The following is a 16,324-nucleotide window of genomic DNA, read 5'->3' on the forward strand; positions in this document are numbered from 1 at the left end:
CTTACATCTGTAACTGTAAAAAGGAGTTTGTTTCTAACCGTCTGAAAGCATTTAAGTTACAAATTGTTGTCCAGGCTCCTGTGAGTGCCACAACCTCCTCCAACTATTACCTGGGGCTCCTGGATCAGAGACCCTCAATATGAGTATTAGGAGAATATGTTGGCTCAACAATTTAGGGATGATGCCCCTTTCCCTTAGAAACATAACTCTCCTAAAAGAAAAGGGTGGGGGCACTCTTTCTGGCTCCTTCTGATGTCTCTATCAGAAGCTTTTTCTATCTCTTTTATGTTTAATAAAACTTTATTACACAAAAGCTCTGAGCAATCAAACCTTGTCTCTGGCCCCAGGTTGAATTTGTCTCCTCCAGAGGCCAAGAATCTCAACATCTTTTTATGGTTTAACAACAACCTTTTAACTGTTTCAATACCTGTAGTGATTGTGGTAACAGTACTGAATTATTTACAATGTAGCTGGTTGTAGTTATCAGCACTATTAAATTGTCAAAATCTAATAGAATTTATTTTGTGATTATTCTTAAAATTGTGGAGGACAGGGACACAAACATCATTATGCTGGCATATGGAAAAATTTATTAGCTTCTGTAAACCAGCCTTTTAGAATAAGACCTAAAACCTATATGGGAATCATATGTGATGTTTTCTCAAATATTATATTCACTTGAGAATAAAAATAGAGAGAAATAATTTTGCTGTTTGGTAGGCAACTCTAGCATTCAGAAATGGAATGCATCAAGCATGTTCAAGTGAATCAATATCCCTCAGTGTGACTTGAGTATAAATCAAAATTTATGATCCAAATATGGCATACTGTGACAAAATTGAATAAATAAGAGAAAGTGATACTACAGAAATAAACATTTCTATATCAGGACGGCTGGCTATTATTTTTATCAAATGGTGGAAAAAGCAGTGCCAGAGAAACACTTGCATGAAAAGGATAATTTGCTCTTCCCTAAAAATTGAACATGGCAGCTAACTCCATCAAATCACAATAAATGTTATTTGTGGCAGATAATAGTACAAAAATCATAAGTAGATATATTCAAGAAAGTGTACTCAGAGTTATATATTATCTTAAAACAGAAAAGGTTAAAGAAAATCAGCTAATAGAATCTCCACATTATACAAATGTGAGGTGAAGTTATCTTGGCTAGGGTCAGAAAGCTGGTGAGTAACAGAATTTACATCATCAGCTACATACAAGTCATTACAAAGTTTATATTTCATATCCATGTCTCTCTCTCCTAGTTACAAACTACATCAACTATTGTTGTTGCTTAGTTGTTAAGTTGTGTCTGACCCTTTTGCAACCCCATGGACTGTAGCCAACAGGCTTCTCTGTCTATGGTATTTCCCAAGCAAGAATATTGGAGTGGGTTGTCATCCTTCTCCAGGGGATTTTTCTGACACAGGGGCTGAACCTGCATCTCCTGCACAGACAGATGGGTTCTTTATCAATGAGCCACCAGGGAAGGACCATGTCAACTATACTTGTGAGTTTACCACATTTATCAAATGAAAATCTGTATTGTGTCCAGTGAAATGAAATTTCTGATGGGGGAAAAAAAAAAAAACTTTTTTAGTTTAGCTTGTTCCATGAAACATTTTGTGCATATTTATATTAAAATTATTTATTGTTCATTTAAAATTCAAATTTATGTAGAAATCCTGTGCTTTATCTGACAATCTATATATTAGGAATTCCATTTGGATGAAATTTTTACATCTTTAGGTCAACATACTCAAAATCAAATTTTTTATTTTTCACCTTCAAACTCAGCCTTCCTCTATGGCACTGTTCTTAGTGAATGACCTCACTACCACCCAGTTTCCCAAGCCAGAATCCTGGCACCAATTTTGATTTTCATCTTTCTCATTACCTTCCTCACTGGTCATACTCAGTCACTTCTTAAACATCTTCTAAATATCTTCATCTCTCAGTTCTCACTGTTGTTACTTAGTTCATCAATTCTTATTTTCTTTGGTTACTTTAGTGCCTGCCTAACTTGAATTCCCTGGTGGCTCAGATGGTAAAGAGTTTGCCTTCAAAGTGGGAGATTTGGGTTTGATCCCCAGGTCCAGAAGATCCCCTAGAGAAGGAAATGAAATCCACTCCAGTATTCTCGCCTGGGAAATCCCATGGAAGGAGGCGCCTGACAGACTACAGTCCATAGAATCACAGAGAGTTAGACACGACTGAGTGAATTCACTTTTCACTTTCAATGGATTTATCTGCCCCTACTTTAACCTCTTAATCTATTCATGACTTTAGAAAAAGGAATGGGTGAAAAAAGGTCGCTCAGTCGTATCCGACTCTTTGTGTCCCCATGGACTCTATAGCCCATGGAATTCTCCAGGCCAGAATACTGGAGTGGGTAGCTTTTGCCTTCTCCAGGAGATCTTTCCAACCCAGGAATTGAACTGGGGTCTCCTGCATTGCAGGTGGATTCTTTACCAACTGAGCTATCAGGGAAGCCAGACACGTGTCCTGGGGGGCTCAGACAGTAAAGCATCTGCCTACGAGGTTGTAGCTATCAATGTTCACTCATTAATGCCAAAGAAGGACTTAAAACATTCCCATTCAGAATCATTCCCAGTCTGGTCCCTGCTAGCTACAGCTAACTCAAGTTGTACAGAAACCCTTTGCCCTCAACAGTGTAGATCAGGGGTTTTCAACCACTGAATAATATTGCCCACTGATTGCTTTGTAAATAAAGCTGCATTAGGGCTTATCCATGCCCATATGTCTATGTATGTATTTTCTTTGTCTGTCTCCTTGCTATAACTCTAGATACACAAAATTATTTATAATGTTTTTGAACTTACAATACTCTATCTCAGTAGTAGGACAAAATTAGCAATCTCTTTGTAGAATGTTGTTTCTTCCAACATAAGCCACGGCAATTCTCCTTAAAACCCCACTCCTCTTTTATATTAATAAAAAACACCTCTGTTCCAGAAAACCTCCTGGTCTACCAGAAAGTATGAGGTCTCCACCTCTGGGTTCACTGGGACGTTTCCTGTCTACCTCTTTGCTCTGGTTATTCCATTTGGTATTTACAGAACTTTATCTTTTAAGATAGTGAAGTCACTCAGTTGTTTCTGACTCTTTGTGACTCCATGGACTACCAGACTCCTCCATCCATGGGATTTTCCAGGCAAGAGTACTGGTGTGGGTTGCCATTTCCTTCTCCAGGTATCTTCCTGACCCAGGGATTGAACCAGGTCTCCCACATTGCAGGCAGATGCTTTACCATCTGAGCCAACAGGGAAATGCATGCATCATTCCCTAATCTAGTGTCAGCACTTAGCAGAGATAGCCTGAAATAGGTGCTCATTCAATGAAGTACTGAAAACCTGAATCTTGTGTGCAGAACCTAGTCCCTGAGATAATCTCATTTTTTCAATGTCCTCATTTATCCTGTATTGACAGCTTTGCTTCAGGCCTATGAATGTGTATCGAAAATATGCTTATTATTGTCACTGTAATGCAAAAATCAGTTTCTGAAATTAAGAATTATGTCTAAAAGGTTAGAATAAATCTGCATAGTTAAAACCACCTTCCAAAAAAATGTATTTCAGGATACACATTAAACACATAAAAATCAACAAAAGAAGGTGCAAAGTCAACAAAAATATTGAAAGAAATATCTCTCAGTTGCCTGAGAATATTTGCTAGGTATGAAATCAATTTTCTACCTTTGGTTTGTTGTTGTTACTATTGTGTTGTTGTTGTTGTTTCCCATTAATTCACTTGGTGTTGCATAGAATGGGAAGCTGGTTTGTCAATATACACATTTTTAAATACTGGAAGCCAAATTGTGCCATTGAAAATGTAAAATTGAACCTCTTTTCTAAGGGAAGGGTGTGTGCACGTGTGGTAAAACGCTTCAGTCCTGTCTGACTATATGACCCTACAGACTGTAGCCCACCAGGCTCCTCTGTCCATGGGATTCTCCAGGCAAGAATATTGGAGTGGGTTGCCATTCTTTTCTCCAGGAGATCTTCTCAACCCAGGGGACAAACCCATGTTTCTTATTTCTCTTGCTTTTGCAGGTAGGTTCTTTACCACTAGCAGTACCTGGAAAGCCCAAGGCAAGGATAAGGACACTAATATCCTCATCCCAAGAAATGTTATTTAAAATGAATTATCATATATGTACGATATACATATGAGATATATATATATATATATGATCACAAAGGCACTTAAATAGAAGAAAACAATAATTTTACTGTTAACAATTGAGAGGAAGAATAATTGGGGGAATAGACGTGGGAGGATGGAACACAAATTGCTCTTTCTAAAGCAATATTTCATGCAAAGATGGGCACAATAAAGGAGACAAATAGTACGGACCTAATAGAAGTAGAATGGCACCCCACTCCAGTGTTCTTGCCTGGAAAATCCCATGGATGGAGGAGCCTGGTGGGCTACAGTCCATGGGGTCACTAAGAGTTGGACACGACTGAGCGACTTCCCTTTCACTTTTCACTTTCATGCATTGGAGAAGGAAATGGCAGACCACTCCAGTGTTCTTGCCTGGAGAATCCCAGGGACGGCGGAGCTTGGTGGGCTGCCGTCTATGGGGTCACACAGAGTTGGACACGACTGAGGTGACTTAGCAGCAGCAACAGAAGCAGAAAATATTAAGAAGTGCCAAGAATACACAGAACTACTATAGCAAAAAGATCTTCATGACCCAGATAGCCACGATGGTGTGATCATTGACCTAGAGCCAGACATCCTGGAATGTGAACTCAAGTGGGCCTTAGGAAGCATCGTTACAAACAAAACTAGTGGAGGTGATGGAATTCGAGTTGAGCTATTTCAAATCCTAAAAGATAATGCTGTGAAAGTGCTGCATTCAATATGTCAGCAAATTTGGAAAACTCAGCAATGGCCACAGAACTGGATAAGGTCAGTTTTTATTCCAATCCCAAAGAAAGGCAATGCCAAAGAATGCTCAAACTACCACACAATCACCTCACGTACTAGTAAAGTAATGCTCAAAATTCTCCAACCCAGGCTTCAATAGTATGTAAACCATGAACTTGCAGATGTTCAAGCTGCATTTAGAAAAGGCAGAGGAACCAAAAGTCAAATGCCAACATCTGCTGGATCATCAAAAAAGCTAGTGATTTCCAGGAAAACATCTATTTCTGCTTTATTGACTATGCCAAAGCCTTTGACTCTGTTGATCACAACAAACTGTGGGAAATTCTTCAAGAGATGGGAACACCAGACCACCTGACCTGCCTCTTGAGAAACCTATATGCAGGTCAGGAAGCAATAGTTAGAACTGGACATGGAACAACAGACTGGTTCTAAATAGAGAAAGGAGTACTTTTGAGATTGTATATTGTCACCCTGCTTATTTAACTTATATGCAGAGTACATCATAAGAAATGCTGGACTGGATGAAGCAAAAGCTGGAATCAAAATTGCAGGGAGAAATATCAATAACTTCAGATATGAAGATTGACACCACCCTTATGGCATAAAGCCAATAAGAACTAAAGAGCCTCTTCATGAAAGTGAAAGAGGAGAGTGAAAAAGTTGGCTTAAAACTCAACATTCAGAAAAATAAGATCATGGCATCTGGTCCCATCACTTCATGGAACATAGATGGGGAAACAATGGAAACAGTGACAGACTTTATTTTCTGGGGCTCCAAAATCACTGCAGATAGTGACTCCAGCCATGAAATTAAAAGACTCTTGCTCCTTGGAAGAAAATTTATGACCAACCTAGACACCATATTGAAAAACAAAGACATTACTTTGCCAACAAAGGTATGCTTAGTCGAAGCTATGGTTTTTCCAGTAGTCATGTATGGATGTAAGAGTTGGACTATAAAGAAAGCTGAGTGCCGAAGAATTGATGCTTTTGAACTGTGGCATTGGAGAATACTCTTGAGAGTCCCTTGGACTGCAAGGAGATCCAACCAGTCCATCCTAAAGGAAATCAGTCATGAATATTCATTGCAAGGACTGATGTTGAAGCTGAAACTCCAATACTTTGACCTTTTGATGTGAAGAACTGACTCATTTGAAAAGACTCTGATGCTGGGAATGATTGAAGGCAGAAAGCGAAGGGAACGACAGAGAATGTGAGGTTGGAGGGCTCTGGGATTTGGTGATGGACAGAGAAGCCTGGCGTGCTGCAGTCCATGCGGTCACAAAGAGTCGGACATGACTGAAAGACTGAACTGAACTGAAAGCAGTATTTGTAAAGACATTGTATAGTTATGTAATAACTACCTTAAGAGCTAGATACATAAATTGTTAACAGCAGATGAACCTGGACAGTAAGATTAGCAACGGGGAAGTGTAAAGTAGGAAACTGGTATTTTTCATCAAAAAAAAAAAGAGAAACTTTTATATGATCCGTGGGTGTTTTTTAATGTCATATACTTTTTGATATTTAAGTGATTTTTAAATATATTTTCTCCTTAGATTTTATCTCTGTAACAGCGTTTGTGAGTATTTTAATCCTTTATTCATGGACTCGCATTTCAGTTATCCTTATTTAACTCTAAGTCCCAGAATATTCCCTGTACGATTGGGCTTTATATTTCCTGTTTTATTTACATTCAGCTTGATATTTGCCACATAACAAGTGTCTAACTCTGAAACATTTTCATGCAGTCTTCCAGAGGTCTTCAGTAGGACTGAGCCCCAGTTGACCTCATAACTGTTCATTAGTATACACTGTGTTGAGAACCTTGTATTTCCTTGCTTCACTTTCCCATTTCCTACTGGTTCAGCCTGTGACCCCATTGAAAACAGACTGTTTCACTCAGAGCCTTTTATCAAGATTTGTTTCAAGGGAAACACAAGCTAAGATAATTGGAGCCAAGAATAGAATTATTTTCAGTAGAAACCAAGACCCAGGGTTACATTGCTAAATGACCAAATGGCAACAAGACACCATAGAGGGTGGTAAGTCAGGTTAATAGAACTGTCAGCCATGGTGGATGGTGATGGAATATGTATAGGTGTGAGAATATGTACTGGCTTATGGAACAATGGGAAATTTAAGAATTCTGGCTGTTAACAAGTGCCCTAGAGCTCTGAAAGAGAAAATGCTCGTCTTAGTTTATGCAACTATTAAACAAGGGAACACTGGAAAAGCAAATAAGCCTTCATGGAAATGTTTTAAAAAGAGTGTTAACTTCACCTGGAGGATAGACTTTGCTAAGTATCAGGCCTGAGACTTGATTATAAGGGTTTCAGAGTTAGGTTGAAGGCTGAATTCACAGACCCAGCAAGCCTTCTGTAATAAATTTAGGTCCATGATAAGAGAAGAATAGAACGCTGAAATCCAGGATGGGAATATTGGGCAGGTGTGTTTGAATCCCAAGATTTCCTTAAACCTTCTATGCTGAAAAATTGCCTTTTACTAAAAAAAGAGAATCGTCTCTCATTGCATAAAGACCATGCAAGGACTTTACTCAAGGTTAATGTTAGCCAACAGGATAATTAACCTTCTCAAGATCTGCTCCTCCTTTCATTGTTCTCAGTCAATAGTTAATGTTAACATGGTCAGAATGAAAGAGTTTAAGAGGGACACAATCAGAGGCCAGTAGAGCATGCCTCAGGATAGATACGGAGGCTCCAGCACAATGTATGTTTGATGGAAGATAGTTTATTTGTATGAGGGCACTCTTCACTCTTTTAGGATTTACTACTCCTGCAAGGATACCTAGTATACTTCTGAAACTGGTCCTTGATGCAGAGAAACAATGATGGTCTACAAAGAAATGAAGGAGAGATGACAGAATAGCTTTAGCAGATAGGAATGGAAGATTTCAGAATAGTTGAGGCTCATAGAGGTAAAGTGGATACAAATTATTAGAGGTAATAATTGCAGCCATGAAATTAAAAGATGCTTACTCCTTGGAAGGAAAGTTATGACCAACCTAGACACCATATTAGAAAGCAGAGGCATTACTTTGCCAACAAAGGTCCGTCTAGTCAAGGTTATGGTTTTTCCTATGGTCATGTATGGATGTGAGAGTTGGACTGTGAGGAAAGCTGAGCATGGATGAATTGATGGTTTTGAACTGTGGTGTTGGAGAAGAGTCTTGAGAGTCCCTTGGACTGCAAGGAGATCCAACCAGTCCATTCTAAAGGAGATCAGTCCTGGGATTTCTTTGGAAGGAATGATGCTAAAGCTGAAATTCCAGTACTTTGGCCACCTCATGCAAAGAGTTGACTCATTGGAAAAGACCCTGATGCTGGAAGGGATTGAGGGCAGGAGGAGAAGGGGATGACAGAGGATGAGATGGTTGGATGGGATCACCAACTCAATGGACATGCGTTTAGGTGAACTCTGGGAGTTGGTGATGGACAGCGGGGTCTGGTGTGCTGCAGTTCATGGAGTCGCAAAGAGAGAGACACGACTGAGCAACTGCACGGAACTGAATTCAACAAAAAAAGATTACAAACTTTTTTAATGTACAAGGAAAGCATATATCAGCTACTACAATGGAAAATCACTCTTCCTTACCCAGTTTCCAAACATAAACCAGTTGTTGAACTCTAGAATCTACTGAGTGAAAGATCATATCTGTTCAAGACACAGTTTCACAAAACAGCAGCCTATAAAAGTAAGTTTTTAATTTATTTTTAATTAGAGGATTATAGCTTTACAATATTGTTTTGGTTTCTGCCACATATCAGCATGAATCAGCCATCAGTTCAGTTCAGTCACGCAATCGTGTCCAACTCTCTGCGACCCCATGAATCGCCGCACGCCAGGCCTCCCTGTCCATCACCAACTACCGGACTTCACTCAGACTCACGTCCATCGAGTCAGTGATGCCATCCAGCCATCTCATCCTCTGTCGTCCCCTTCTCCTCTTGCCCCCAATCCCTCCCATCATCAGAGTCTTTTCCAGTGAGTCAACTGTTCACATGAGGAGGCCAAAGTACTGGAGTTTCAGCTTCAGCATCAGTTCTTCCAAAGAAATCCCAGGGCTGATCTCCTTCAGAATGGACTGGTTGGATCTCCTTGCAGTCCAAGGGACTCTCAAGAGTCTTCTCCAACACCACAGTTCAAAAGCATCAATTCGTTGGTGCTCAGCCTTCTTCACAGTCCAACTCTCACATCCATACATGACCACAGGAAAAACCATAGCCTTGACTAGATGAACCTTTGTTGGCAAAGTAATGTCTCTGCTTTTGAATATATATGCATATCCCCTCACTCTTTAACCTCCCTCCTACCTCCCATCCCATCCCACCCCTCTAGATTGTCACAGAACAGTGGGTTTGAGCTCCCTGCATCACAAAGCAAATTTCTCCTGGCTATCTAATTTTACATATTGTAATGCATATGTTTCAATGTTGCTCTCTCAGTTGATCCCACCCTCTCCTTCTGCTACTATGTTCACAAGTCTGTTTTCTATATCTGCATCTCATCACTGCACTGCAGATAGGTTCATCAGTTCCACTTTTCTATATTCCATATACATGAATTAATATATGATATTTGTCTTTCTGTTTCTGACTCACTTCACTCTGTGTGATAAGCTCTAGGTTCATCCACCACATTAGAGTGACTCAAATATGTTCCTTTTTATGGCTGAGTAATATTCCATTGTGTACATGTACCACAACTTTATTCATTCATTTGCCAATGGACATCTAGATTGCTTCCATGTCCCAGCTGCTGTAAATAGTTCTGTGATGAACACTGGGATGCATATGTCTCTTTCAATTATGGTTATCTCAGGGTATGTTTCTAGTAGGGGGATTGCTGGGTTGTATGGTAGTTTTATTCCTAATTTTTTAAGGAATCTCCATACATAGTGGCTGTATCAATTTGCATTCCCACCAACAGTGCAAGAGGTTTCCCTTTTCTCCACATCCTCTCCAGCATTTATTCTTTGTAATTATTTTTGATGATGGCCACTCTGACTGGTGTTAGATGATACCTCATTGTAGTTTTGACTTGTATTTCTCTAGTAATGAGCTATGTTGAGCATCTTTTCATGAGTTTATTAGCCATCTGTATGTCTTTTTTGGAGTAACATCTGTTTCGGCAATCTGCCCACTTTTTGATTGAGTTATTTGTTTTTCAGGTATTGAGCTGAATGAGCTGCTTGTATATTTTAGAGGTTAATGCTTTGTCAATTTTTTCATTTGCTATTATTTTCTCCCATTCTGAGGGTTGTCTTTTCACTAGGAATAAGCCTACCTAAAGAGACAAAAGACCTATATGCAGAAAACTTTAAGACATTGATTAATGAAATCAAGAATGACACAAACATATTGAAAGATATTCTGTGTTCCTGGATTGGAAAAATCAATGTTGTGAAAATGACTATACGATTCAAAGTAATAGATAGATTCAATGCAATCACTATCAAACTACCAATGATATTTTTCACAAAACTAGAAGAAAAAAATTCATAATTTGTATGGAAGCACAAAAGACCCTGAATAGCCAAAGTAACCTTGAGAAGAAAAAATGGAGCTGGAAGAATTAACAGATCTGAATTTAGACTGTACTACAAAGTTACAGCCATCAAGACAGTATGGTATTGGCACAAAAACAGAAATATATTGTTCTAATGGAACAAGATAGAAAGCCCAGAGATAAACCCACATACCTATCTTTGACAAAGGAGGCAAGAATATAAAACAGAGTAGATAGTCTTTTCAATAAATGGTGCTAGGAAAACTGGACAGCTCTGTGTAAAAGAATGAAATTAAAACACTTCCTAACACCATGCACAAAAATAAACTCAAAATGGATTAATGACCCAAATGTAAGACCAGAAACTATAAAACTCTTAGAGGAAAATATAGGCAGAACACTCTTTGACATAAATCATAGCAAGATCTTCTATGACCCACCTTTCACAGTAATGGAAATAAAAGCAAAAATAAACATAAAAGTGAAAGTGAAGTCGCTCAGTGTGTCCAACTCTTTGTGGCCCCATGGACTGTAACCCACCAGGCTCTTCCATCCATGGGATTTTACAGGAATGGGTTGCCGTTTTCTTCTACAGGGGATCTTCCTGACCCAGGGATTGAACCCAGGTCCCCCACATTGTAGGTAGAGGTTTTACCATCTGAGCCACCAGGGAAGCAAGTGGGACCTAATTAAAAGCTATTGCACAGCAAAAGAAACTAAACATATTTTTTAATTGAGGCAAAAATTATCTGGATGTTGATAAGGCCATTGGATACAGGATCTGAATTACCACTGGTAAAATAGAAATGAAGACAGCCTCGTTACTTCTTTTAGAGTGTGGATGTACAGACTTTTGACCCAAATATGTGCCATCTCAGTTTCTGAAATGATTGGGTCATTTCCTCAGCCTCATAGCACAATCCACATGGATATATTTAGCAGCTGGCAAAACCATCATCGTGTTCCTTCATCTGTGGATGAAGAGCTATTATGCTATAAAAGTCCAAATAGAAGCTTGTGAAACTGTCTGCATCCCTCATTTACAGAAAGTCAAAAGTGCTGGTGCATCCTAGATGAAGTTGCACGGATAATGCCATCTTCAAAAACTTAAATGATGTAGCAGTGGTGGGCTTCATTATATCCTGCTTAATTCACTGATATAGGATGTATGAGTTTAAAAAAAAAAAGATGGATTTTGACAGATGATGGCAAGCTTTCATAAATATAACAAAATGGTAGTGACAGTTTCTGTGTTTGGAGATATACCTTTTCTAACAGAAATCACCATTCTATATGTGACCTTAGAAACTATAGAACTAGTTACTGATTTGGGAAAACTATTTGTTTCAATACCTATCAGGAAGTCAAATCAGCTGTTGATAGCAGTCACTTGGAAAGACAGCAGTACACCGTTACAGCCTTGCCTCAGGGTTATGTTAATCTCTTGCTCTGTAGGTCAATGGGACCTTGATCCTCTATACACATTGCCTTGCATGAAACTATTCTCTATACAGAGTTCAGCAAACTTTTACTGTACAAAGTCAAATAGGAAATTTTTGAAGCTTTGCAGACCATGTTTCCCTAGTGGTTCAGACAGTATAGAATCCACCTGCAACTCATGAGACCTGGGTTTGATCCCTGGGTTGGGAAGATTCCCTGGAGGAGGGTGTGGCAACCCACTCCAGTATTCTTGTCTGGAGAATCCCATGGACAGAGGAGCCTGGCAGGGGCAGTCCATTGGGTTGCAAAGAGTCAGACACGACTGAGTGACTAAGCACACACACAGACCATGCGATCTTTGTCACAACTCCTAAAATCTTCCATTGAGCAGTCATAGACGTCATGTAAATAAATGAGAATGATGGTGTCCTGATAAAACTTTATAAATGAAAGCAGATGACAGGCTGCGTTCGGCTTGGAAGTTGTAGTTTTTATACCTCTGTACTACACCAACTGCATCATATTAATTTGACCTGGAGATTGTGAAATGTCAAGCACTCTGGAAATACTGGAAAGATACCTATGTATCAAGGGAATGTTAACCCCTAAAAAGTTTTGGTTAACTGACATATCTGTGAAGTTTTTAGAGGTTTGAGAACTTGGGTAAAACTGAGGCATTTCTTATAAACTAAATTTCAGGGTATTTGCCCTGTACTTTCTAGCACTAGGAAACTGGGACAGTGCTTGGATGGTCATTTTGAGTTTTAAAGATATTAATACCATGCACCATTTTAGTAATATAACTCAGAATCAGTTCTTAGACATTCATTAAGATGTCAGCTTTGAGTGTGATTCGAACAATAGAGCCTTCTCTAGTAACTTCAGGAAGTGCTTCAGTTTGGATGCAGTCAAGAAACTGAAGGTATTTATGTGTTATCCATGGTAATCCACAATATTGACACTCTGTCAAACTTCTGAAGACAGGCAGTGTTTTTTGTACCAGAGCACCATTTGGTTTTGCATGGCAAATACAACAAGCCACTGTATCTTAATAGAAAGTCTATAATAGACCAAGAGACATCTAGTGAGTATGCAGTGTGTATGCTCATATGTGAGTTCACATAAAATATCCTTTATTCTCTACAGTGAGTCCCTTATGAGCTAATTATTTTCAGGAGAGTACAGCATTAATCCATCATATTATGGAAGTGGTACTGTGTGAGCTGGGCATGAGTATGGCAGAAGAGTACAAATAATTTGTACAAATGGGTGTACTATATATTTATATCACTGACTCTCATGGCCAATTCTCTCCTCAGCTCATCATGTGACCCTATTGAGGGTTCCCAGGTACTGGCTGCCTAGAAGAATATCCTGAAACTGGTTCATTAATGGGTCTACTCCATATGTTGGTATGAACAGAAAATATACAATTTTTGAAGTACAATCCCAATTATGTGTGTATATATATGAAATACAGTGGTGATGGCCATTCCTCCCCAGTGGGCAGATCCATGGCAGTACATCTGTTCTTCGGCTTGGTGGGGAAGTGATTACAGATAAGAATACACACAGAGATACTTGACCAATGGTAAATGACTTAGCCTGAAAAAGACTGGAAATTGAGGATAACAAAATAAGAAAATTGTCAGGAAGACACTAGGGGATAGACCTGTGAGCCCAAAAGGTGTAAATCTTTTATCTCAAGCGACATCCACTAGAAAGAGTGTTCATCTCAGCAGAAATGCTAACCAACCAGATAAACAGGATGAGCTCATACAGTTAGAGTGTAGCCACCTGCCCTTATTGCTCATCCCAGAGAGCAATCTACCCAGAGAGTGAGCATCCATGATGGTAGGAATGGTGGTCATTCACGGCCATGGGGTTGAAGAGACATGGACACAGCTGAGCTACTAATATACATGGCTGCAACATTACAGGCTTCCTTGACCAAGGCTATAATGATTATCCTGCTAATGTTAAATCTATCATTAGTAAAGTTAGAAATCAAGCCCTTGCTATGCTAATATATAATTATAAGACAAATTAGCCACTTAGAGACAAATTACATAAGAACTCTATCACTTGAATAGGGCTGGCAACTTGTCCTTACAAGAATTGGTGTATTTTCTGGATATGGGTTGGTCATCCCTGAGCATATTATTGAGATATTATATTCATTCCTTTTTCATCAAATGTTTCTGTGTATTACTGATTTGGTTACACCATATTAAGAAAAACTGGGTGTTTTTTTTTTTTCCCCATGGACTTTATCTGGCCACTGGAATAGACTTGGTTTCAACAAGAATAGACTGAAAGTACCAATGAATTAAGTATGTAGAAGCAACATTCAACTAATTATTAACAGAAGTTGGGTGTTTAACAACATCAGTTCCCTTGTTTCTTGGGTAGGAGAATCTTGAGGTGTGTCCTTTGCAGTTTTCCAGAGGTCTCTAGCAAGACTGAGATCCTGTGACACACGATGGTAACCAGTTAATTAGCAGAATTTTATTGACTTTCTTCCCTTTCTTATCTTACTTTCCCACCCCCCTCCTTCCATGATTTCTGGCGTCACATCACAAATAAACCACTTGCATTCAACTCCTTGTCTCAGTATTTTTCTTCTCAAGAATTCCTAACTTAATACATTTGTATTTAGAAAATTGTCCATAAAGCCAAACTAGTTAAACGCATTTGTAGAATTTTTTTTCAAAACATCTTTATTTATTCATTGGACAAATATTTTGGGGGTGTATTTTATGCATGTCATATATCTCTGATCTTAAGAAAAGCACAGACTAATGACTTGAGAGACAAATAAAGCAAAATTAGAATGCTACATGACAAGTCCTTAAACAGAGAATTACAGGAGCCACAACAACAGTGAGGCAGAGAGAGAGCTTACTTCAGAATTAGTTCAGACATCAGGGTATCCTAGTTGATGCTGTTGTAGAGTGAAGCTTCTCAATAAATAAGGAGGTTGGGAAGGCTAATTTAGCTTTTAGGACTTAATGGGACACAAATTATGGAAGAACATTTTGGTCCAAAGGAGTAGCATATGAAAAAGTGCATAAAGGTGTCCAGAGGAGAAAAGAAACTATACTCCTGTTCTTTTCATTTACTTATTTTTTAGAGACAAGGAGGGTCATTGAAGGATTTATTATTTTAATACCTTATTTTTGTGCCTTTGAATCATGCTCGGTCAACATTTATACAAGAAAAAGTAGAGTTTCCAAACTGACTTAGTGAATATATTTTGAGCCTGCTAGAGTTGTTTTTTTTTTTTAGTAATAAATATTTTATATGGTGAATATGAGACCAGGAAGATAAATGCTCCTAATGGTAAATACATATCTGCAACTCCTATCTCTCAATGGTATCATTTGATTCTAGGACCTAAAGAACAACATACTTTTGATCACTTCTGTTAAAACCAGCGTTATCACATGCATTGTGTAAAACAGGTGTGTGTGGTGTGTGTGTGTGTGTGTGTGTGTGTTAGTGATGGTGATGGTGTTAGTGGAGGGTGTTCCCTGACTAGACTAGAAATACAAAGTCTCCTCAATTCTTCCACCTCCCCAGGAAATGTTGGGACAGATTATTCCTCACTTCTTGCCACTCATCACTCACTACTCTCTGAAGCCTGGAAGATGGTACTGGCGTGTGTGAAAGCTACATATTTGTTGGCTATTGGTATTTGTTGATTACTGACGAAAGTTGTTAATGCATGTTATGCCCTTTGTCTTTCTTTTTTTGAATACAATCCAAATGTACATCAACTGGTGAACAAATAAAAATGTGTTTGTTTGTTTTTTCCACACAATGGAATACTACTCAGCAATAAAAAGAAATATTGACATATGCTACAGTGTGGATAAATCTTGAAAATATTATCATATATGGAAGAAGCCACACACAAAAGACCACATACTGTACTTGCTTTGGCAGCACATATACTAAAAATTGAAACAATATGGAGAAAACTAACATGGCCCCCACAAAAGGAAAGCATGCAAATTCATAAACCACTCCATATTTTTTCATGACAATTGCAAAAATAATGTAATATGTCAATGCATCAAAATGACACATTTTACATCTTAAATTTAGTGTTACACATCAAGTGTATTTAATTTTAAAAAGACCACTTACTGTATTATTCCATTTTATGAAATGTCAAGAATAGGCAAATCTTCAGAGATAGAAAGTGATTCAGCTAGGACTGTGGGTATACGTGAAAGGTGGGTTTGAGAGGTAAAGGCTAATAAGCATTGAATTTCTTCTGAGAGTGATGAAAACATTTTAAAATTAGAGCACATTGTGCCTTTTGTCTTTCTTTAAAGGAATCTATCCACAAGCTGAACACATTTCCCAATCTCCTGCTGTGATGTATAAGGTTCCTACTGTCCTCTTGAATGTCCATCTGTAACAGGGC

At 38.6% G+C, this 16,324-nt stretch overlaps 1 non-coding gene across 1 annotated transcript; it reads left to right on the plus strand.

Moving 5' to 3' along the window:
• Positions 1 to 15,821: 15,821 nt before the first annotated feature.
• LOC112447233 (U6 spliceosomal RNA) lies at positions 15,822 to 15,929 on the plus strand. The gene has a single exon (XR_003035334.1). It is a non-coding gene; the product is annotated as a U6 spliceosomal RNA (small nuclear RNA).
• The last annotated feature ends 395 nt before the right edge of the window (positions 15,930 to 16,324 follow it).

This window comes from Bos taurus, chromosome 6, assembly GCF_002263795.3.
Source record: "Bos taurus isolate L1 Dominette 01449 registration number 42190680 breed Hereford chromosome 6, ARS-UCD2.0, whole genome shotgun sequence".
Lineage (NCBI taxonomy): Eukaryota > Metazoa > Chordata > Mammalia > Artiodactyla > Bovidae > Bos > Bos taurus.